This window comes from Musca domestica, unplaced genomic scaffold (assembly GCF_030504385.1).
Source record: "Musca domestica strain aabys unplaced genomic scaffold, Musca_domestica.polishedcontigs.V.1.1 17, whole genome shotgun sequence".
NCBI classification, from domain to species: Eukaryota; Metazoa; Arthropoda; class Insecta; order Diptera; family Muscidae; genus Musca; species Musca domestica.
The window spans coordinates 8,693,858-8,702,960 of record NW_026712230.1 but is presented as its reverse complement, the minus strand read 5'-3'; positions in this window follow the sequence as shown (position 1 = coordinate 8,702,960).

The following is a 9,103-nucleotide window of genomic DNA, read 5'->3' as shown; positions in this document are numbered from 1 at the left end:
TTCAAAATAATTGTTTCAAATGTTGCACGCGAAACACACAATATACAACAAATTCAATTGCTGTGAATTGTAAATTTATGTTCAAGTATTGGGAAAGCCCCCATATAGCGCCAACTTTTGGACCATTTGAAAATTTTTACTGTGTTCTCCAACCGATTCTTCTGGTAATTTCAGTATAAAATAGAACTTGTTTGAGTATTAAGTTGCGATAATTTTTTAAAGTTTTATTTATAATTTCTGATTTCAATTAAAAATGAAAAAGTTTTACTCCACATTTAGATGTAGTTTTAAAGTTGCGTTGCAGACCCGTTGTCTTAGTCATTAATGCATATTAAAACCAGTAAAGAAAGTCTTAAAGTCGGGCGGGGCTGACTTTATAAATCCTACACCACTTTGCTAATTTAGTAGAGCTCCACATAGCAATTAGAAGTTTTTATGGGAGAATTCAATCATACAAGCTATGATTATAATAATAATTTAAAGTTCAAAGGACTAAATATGCCGAAGCATTTGTATCTTTTAAATTCAGACATGTGTTGCCCATTGCACAAATGCAAAGTGCACAAATAATTTAAAATCGGATAATAATATATATGGGAGCTATATCCAAATCTGAACCGATTTCGATGAAATTTGGCAAAGATATTTCTGAGCTGTATTTGATATATTTCTCCAAATATTGTTGTTACAGAGTGCATATTACGGATGTGGGTAACAAATATATTCCATCCCATTTAGACAAATATTAGACGTTTGGTGCACAATAAAATGTAAATCGGACAAAGTTATATATGGGAGCTATATACAAATCCGAACCGATCTCGATAAAATTAGGCAAAGATATTTCTGAGCTGTATTTGATATATTTCCCCAAAAATTGGTGTTACAGAGTGCATATTACGGCTGCGAAGGACAAAAATAACAAATCGGATGAACAATATATGTGGGAGCTATAGCTATATCTAAATCGATTTCGATCAAATTTGTCATACTTATTTTTAGGCCTAATTTGGATCTATATGCAAAATGCCATACTATTCGAGCTGATATTACACGTTTGGTACACAATAAAAGGCAAATCGGACGAAGATATATATGGAAGCTATACCGATTATCTCCAATTTCAATAGGGTTCGTCCTTGGACCAAGCAAAAGATCTGTGCAAATTTTCATCTGGATCGGGCAATAAATGCGACTTGTACTTTGTTACAATAATACATGGACATACGGACAGACGGACGGACATGCATAAATCGACTAAGAATGTGATTCTATGCAGATCATCAAAAGGAACAATGGGTCTATCTCGTTTCCTTTTGCCTGTTACAAACAAATGCACAAAGACATAATACCCTGACCACCTTGTGGTGTAGGGTATAAAAATGTTGGTTATAAATAATGACTCGCACCGATCGATTTAAAGTGTTTTAATCATATTATTTTTCTGCCAAAGGATTTAATTTGAGAGTTAGAAACTTAAATAATAAACAACAGGGGCTATACCAAAATATATATACCTACACTCTACATTTTAATACACCTTTTTATACAAATCGTATTGAAAATGTGAACAAGACCCTAGAAATAGGTTAAATCTGGAGGTACCTTTATGTAGGCGTTACTCTAAAACATTGAACTACATTGCGAAGAGGTTTTCTACCCCCTTAGAAGCCAAGGTGCCAAATATGGGCCCAAATTGTATGGTATTTTGCACATACTAACAAATTAGGCCTGAAAAGGGGTATGCCAAAATTTATCGAAATCGGTTCAGATATAGCTATAGCACTCACATATATATATTGTTCATCCGAATTGTTAATTTTATCCTACACAGCCGTAATATACACTCTGTAACAACAATATTTGGGGAAATATATCAAATACAGCTCAGAAATATATTTGCCAAATTTTATCGAGTTCGGTTCAGATTTAGATGTAGTTCCCATATATAACTTCGTTCGATTTACCTTTTATTGTGCACCAAACGTCTAATATTTACCCAAGTGGAATGGAATTTGGCACCGAATTGAGCCTAGAATCTAGTATGTCAAATTTGGTAAAGATCGGTTTAGATATAGCTATAGCTCTCATATATATTTTTCATCCGATTTGTTATATTTTTTACCCACAGTCGTAATATACACTCCGTAACAACGATATTCAGGAAAACATATCAAATACAGCTCAGAAATATATTTGCCACATTTTAAGGAGATCGGTTCGTATTGGGATATAGCTCTCATATCCGATTTCAAATTAATTGTGCACCAAATTGGCAATAGAAGTCAGAATTTAAAAGATACAAATGCTTCGGCATATTTAGTTCTTTGAACTTTAAATTATAATTATAATCATAGGGTGTATGATTGAATTCTCCCATAAAAACTTTTAATTGTTATGCGGAGCTTTACTTAATTAGCAAAGTGGTGTAGGATATTATAAAATCGGCCCCGCCCGACTTTAAAAATTATTTTATGTAGAATATCAGAAAACTTTACGAAAAAGTGGTTCAATATGAACCGTTTAATAGTCATGATTCTAATTGTCATCCAAGGGTCTTAATTTAATTTTTTAATTAACTCTTGCACAGTACAGGCCATATTTTTAGGGACCTACTGCGTATGAGTAAGTTCATATTTCTAAATTGACCTATTGGTATTTAGCCTTATCGTAAGTAATCCTATTGATGCTCTGTATTGATTCTCTAATTAATTCTTTGATTTACCGAAAAAAATCGGTAAAATTAAGTAAGTAGCAGCATCGTATCGCATCAGATTAAATTTAAATGAAACACTTTGATTTTTGCAATAATGCTTTGAGAAGAAGCGTCCGTGATTTTCAATAATTTTCCTTACTTCGATCATTCTTCAAACACACCGATAACGATACTCACTATTTCCATTTACCATAATCGAAAAGTGATCCCCCATGATGTATTGTAGCCTCAAGCCATTTGCAATCATTCAAGAAAAAATTCCATGTTTTACAGTATACCGTGTGTGTATAAAGTGCATTATAATGTTGAAGTAGCGAAGCGAGAGAAATACCCATTTCAAATGCTAATATAACACAAAAAACTACAAAAATTCGTCCTCGAATATTTGATGGGAATTTTTTTTGGAACAATTTGTGTTGGAATAAGCTGCCAAGTAAAAAACAAAAGTGAGGGTGGTATTAGAATTTGGTGCAATGTTACTTCCTAGAAATTAAATTTTAAACATTCATTTACTTTCACTTTTCTCTGTATCGATTCTTTTCTTGCAAGAAATACACAAAAGATTTCATTTCCATGATCTTTTTTTAAATTCAAAGTTTATAGTGTTGGGTAGGTATGTGTTTGTATGGATTCTTTCACTCCGCTTCACCAACACAAACACCCACACCAATGCATATGTACAGATTTCGTGTCTATAGCCATATATATGCCATCAACTGCTGCAAACAGTATTCCTTGATTGTGGAGGAACACCAAAGATGAACAATTCGCATTAAAGAAACATTTTCTTTACGGTTGTTGCACATCTTCCTACATACATATAATCATTTCTGCTTTCCGTCATAGTACATGTATTCTTATAAGTACAAATAGATATGCGTAACATGCCTGTGTTATATGCGTAACATGCCTGTGTTATGTGTTATGCACTCTCCCACACACATGATTTACATTATAATTGATGTTGGTTTATTCCTGATGACGAGGTACGATATCAGCAGTTACTAAAATATTTGACCGATATATACTATAGTCAAACTATATCTAATAATGGCAGCGAAGAAGACCTAAGAGTTTAAGCTTATTATGATCGTCGACAAAGAGACATGGGAGGCAAAGCCAAAAACAATTTTCTCTTGGTTTTATTGGAATAACTCTGAATAGTATTCCTTTCACTAAATTTTATCGAGATCGGTTCAGATTTGGACATAGCTCCCATATATAAATTCGTTCGATTTGCCTTTTATTGTACACCAAAAGTGTAATATTTGCCTAAATGAGAATTGGCACTTACGACCGAATTGAGTCTAGAAGCTAGTATGTCAATTTGGTGAAGGTCGGTTCAGATATAGCTATAGCTCCCATATATATTGTTCATTCGATTTGTTATATTTGTTACCCACAGCCGTAATATGCACTCTGTAACAACGATATTCAGGGAAATATATCAAATACAGCTTAGAAATATCTTTGCCGAATTTTATCGAGATCGGTCCCGATTTGGAAATAGCTCCCATAAATATTTTTATCCGATTTCAAATTAATTGTACACCAAATGGGCAATACAAGTCCGAATTTGAAAGATACAAATGCTTCGGCACATTAAGTCCTTTGAACTTTAAATTATAATTATAATCATAGCGTGTATGATTGAATTCTACCATAAAAACTTTTAATTGTTATGTGGAGCTCTACCGGCCCCGCCCGGCTTTAAGACTTTCTTTACTGGTTTCTTCTTTAGGGCTTTGCAGTGTCTTCTTTCATGGATATCCGATTATTTTCGTAATGTCTTTTTACATCTAAGTAAAGCAATATTATACACACAAATTTTATACGGGGATCATCTCATATATTATACCGATTTTGCAATTTTTCCAACATACATTTTTTTGTGGAAATGAATTCCGTTGTGTTTGAATATTCAATCTATTTGTTATGAGCACTAATTTTAAAACCATCTTCCGTACATTATTTTTTCACCTTCACTATAATTATTTCTTGGTATCTTATTTATTTTTATTGACAGTCTTATCTCTTTTTAATAACAACTTTCCAAATTAAACCCCGCTAAGTCATAACTCTTCCGAGTTGCAAATATGTTGATGCCGGTGAGGTTGTAAGAAGGGGTTTTGTGTACACGTGTAAATTTAAGTGAAAGAAATTCCTTCAGCTTGGTTGAATCTTTTCATGAAAGTATGTGTCTGTAACTTTAAGCTTCACTATTTTAAAATAACCCAATGACTGTGTTTGCTTGTAACTTTGGTATAGTTCAAAAATTATGCACTATGTTGGTTTTGGTCTTTAATATAAGATGATTGCTCAAATATTGTCTGCGAAAAGACAGAAGCTTGTTCAACTATTATTACTTTTTATGTCTGATAGAAAAAACCACTCCCTATGGTAGTGGGCTTTATTTCAACATTTTCTTTTTATAAACTTATTAAAATTAACTTAATCCTTACGGAGGCTAGCATAGCTTTCATACCTAAACCTGAAAAGGACAAATTACGCTGAACCTAATTCTTGGAGGTAGTAACAGCACACTTTACATGGTAAAGGTAATATTTTTCTAATCGGATGCTCACAGAAAAACTAACTGACGGACTGAAATGGCTAAAACGATATAAAATTTTACGCTGTTAAATAATATGTATTTTTAGTAGGTTTAAATATATATTTTTTAAAGTTATAAACGAAATAACAAACTTAATATACAACCCATACTATTGCGGAGGACATAGTAAGCCACAATAAATTTAGAAGATGAATAAAACGAAAAAGACGGGAAACGGCACAAAAAATCAGACTCATGGGCATACTCATAGGTAATTTTGGCCCAAAAAAGTCTTTTTACAAGTTATGTTGTCAGTTAGTAGCATCTGCATGAGGTAAAACGTAGAGATACATCGTCTGTCATTGCACAGTTTTTGAAATATGAGACCAAGTTTTTTAAAAAGGTCGCCACATAGGGTCTTCCTCACATTGATCAACACTAAATTATAAATCAAGGGGTTTTGTTGAAAGCCCCTTCATTACAAATATATTTAAAGACAATTCACTCACATACATATATGTATATTTACACTCGCTGCTTTGCCTTGTTTTATTTTTTTGCACTTCCTGTTTTATTTTAAGTTGTAAACTTTTTGCTGAATCTGCTTTGATTATGATAAAACAAGTGAAAAAGCTGTAAGTTCGACCGGCTCGAACTTTGATCCATTTGGAACGAATTTGGCAATTCTCAAAAACAATAAAATTTATTAAAAACTCTGTTAAAATCTTAAAAACACCGAATGTAGATGTTATATTAGGGTCTATTCGACGACATGGACCTGCATAGGTAACATTTGTCATAAGCCTTTACAATATTCAAATGCGAAACATAAGAAAAATCGGTAACAATGTAGCTAAAATTATCAAAATACCGAATATCGGGAGGTAGCCCTGCAGACATAACATACATTCGAGTAAAATTTTATCAATCTACTTCAATTCGTTCGGAAGCTAGAGTGATTTTCATAGACGGACAGACGAATAGACGAACAGACAGACAGACGGACGGGCATCGCGAAATCGACATAGAACTTTATGCTTATCAAGAATATATATATATACTTTGTGGAGTCTAAAATGTATATTTCGAGGTGTTACAAAAGTAATGGGAAACTTAATATACTCTCCATACTATGGCGGAGGGTATAAAAAAAAACGTTCTGATGCTGCTGAGAACATCAAACATAAAAACTTTACTTTATAAAAACTTTCGAAATATATACTACTTTCCAGAGAACGACCCTTGTAAGCCATCATCCGCACCAAATATGCCTGATGAGCCGCTTAACCAACGGCGAAACGCGTCGCATAGTGGTGAGTGTGTGATAGTGTCTATCTGGCTTTCCTTTTCACTGCAAATTTCAGATCATTAAGCTCGTCTCGAAAGAGAAAACAAACACATAAATCATAAAACATATGATCTTCGCCTTAACAAGGCAAAACTCAAAAATTCAGCCGAGCCTGGCTGTGGGATTTGAACCGCGGACCTTGGTGTGCAGCCAACTAGAAGTTGCCGTCTCTACGTTCAGAGCCATTAACCTGTCTTCCTAAAGCAGCACTAAAACAAGTGTATGCATTGGAAGCAATGTAGTTGTTGTGGACAAAAAATCCATCACTACAAAAACAAAACTTTGCTGTGAAAAAGATCTACCAATAGAACTTGAGTCGAACCTGGAGAGTTTCTAGTATATAATTCGCATATGCTAATTTGCAATAAGTTCGAAATATATACTACTTTCCAGAGAACGACCCTTGTAAGCCATCATCCACACCAAATATGCCTGATGAGCCGCTTAACCAACGGCGAAACGCGTCGCATAGTGGTGAGTGTGTGATAGTGTCTATCTGGCTTTCCTTTTCACTGCAAATTTCAGATCATTAAGCTCGTCTCGAAAGAGAAAACAAACACATAAATCATAAAACATATGATCTTCGCCTTAACAAGGCAAAACTTAAAAACTTTACAACCAACTGGATTAACCACAAGACCATTGTCGTCATAAACATCACCGTCGACATCTTGTGATATGTTATTATTAACAAGTAAGCAAAGGCTATACTCGTGCGGGGCGACCATGTGATACCCTAAAACACTGTATATATGTATAAATCCATTTTGGAAGATTTCGCTTTTGAAATTATGTCACGGAACACAGCCCAGATATTATCCTTAGCATTTTGACTAGGGACATTTGCCCAATATTTACGCATTCCGTCGTATTTTGCGATCATCTCCAAAAGTAAGAGGCCCCTCTGTATTTCCAAATTTAGACTCATCTATATGATCTTCTTGTCTACGATATTTGGCTATATTCGTCAGCGAAATCAGCAAACAAAAGGCAGAAGTTCGCATTTTGTGTATTTCGGATATCGACTGTAAGTAATGTTGGTATTTTTCAGACAAAAATAGTGGTCCATTCTACCCGTTGTCCTAAACTCTAACTTCGTGCGAGATTTCGTGTCCTTTGGTTTCTATTTATGACCTTTATAATGGTTGCAAAATCAGAAACATTTTTAGTTGTTGGGCCAGACCATTTCAACCAAACAATAGGCCTAGCCCTTCTGAGCCTAACCCTACCCTTGTCGTGAGGATCGGACGATAATTGCAATATCTAAATAATATCCCAAACCTGTGTTGTAAGGTGGAAAAACATTACAAAATATACACATCAATATTGTAAGTCAAATTGAAAAAAATCGCATGCGATAAAAAATATGAAAAAATAAAAAATGTCACAAAATACTACAACATCTATATTAACATCATTATTGGCATCTTTCTATGCGATTTTTTTAGATTTTATTCCTTTATGCCAAAAGGGCATTCTGAATAGACAAAATTTGTCAAAATCTGTCCAGCCATTCTTGAGATATAAACATTCTAGCTTACATCCCTTTCCTTTGTATATACACACTGTATCCGATATATTTACTATCGGCATCTACGTAACGGTCAGCATTAACCTGTCCGCCTACTTGTGATTTCGCCGGGATTAAAAATATTCGCGGTTAATGGAAAATTTTACTTATATTTAACACAAATGTAATGGTCTATTTCACCCACTAAATATTACCCGATGACCATCCAAATTGGAAGGCTTCTGCCCAGCCTTAAGTCTAGCCCCATGCTAAATTCCGCTGCGACCTGTAGAGCAACTGCAAAATCAGGAATTTTTTTAGTTTTGGTCCATGCAGGAGTGACAACAGAAATTGTTTCATTTATTTCAATATTAACCGAGGGTTTTAATATGCCATTTTTTAATTCTGACTTAAATCGTTTCTGAGTTTTTTTGTTAACATAATTAAATGACGTTCAAAGAATAGGTAGTTATATTGTAGATAAGATTATATTGGGAGACCTCCAGAGACAATATTAAATAATGATGACAGAGTTTAAGAGAAAGGGTGTAAATTCTACGTAGCTTGAGAATATATGTATATGTAATACTCTACAATCAGACTTTGTCATATTGTTAAGTTTATATAGCAAAATATGGAAAGGATAAGATTTATTTCATGGCATTTAAGAAATAAAACGAACCCACTGAATTCCATTACCTAACAGCACTTCAAATTCTAAGACATTACCGTTTGTTGGCCTAGTCACGTTACATCAAAGCTGTCATCGTCTATAGAAGCAGCAAAAGTAGATTAGCATTGTTCCTATTTTAGCCATTGCCCTTGTAGAATTCCTTTCTTTTATTCTTTAACTTAAAGGCGTGCACGCCAATTTTCATCAAGTATTTAAAAAGTCGAAAAAAAGTGATAGCAACATGGGCGGAGACATGCATCGCCAAACCAAACAAAGAAAGACTTTTGTAATTTGTGCAAACC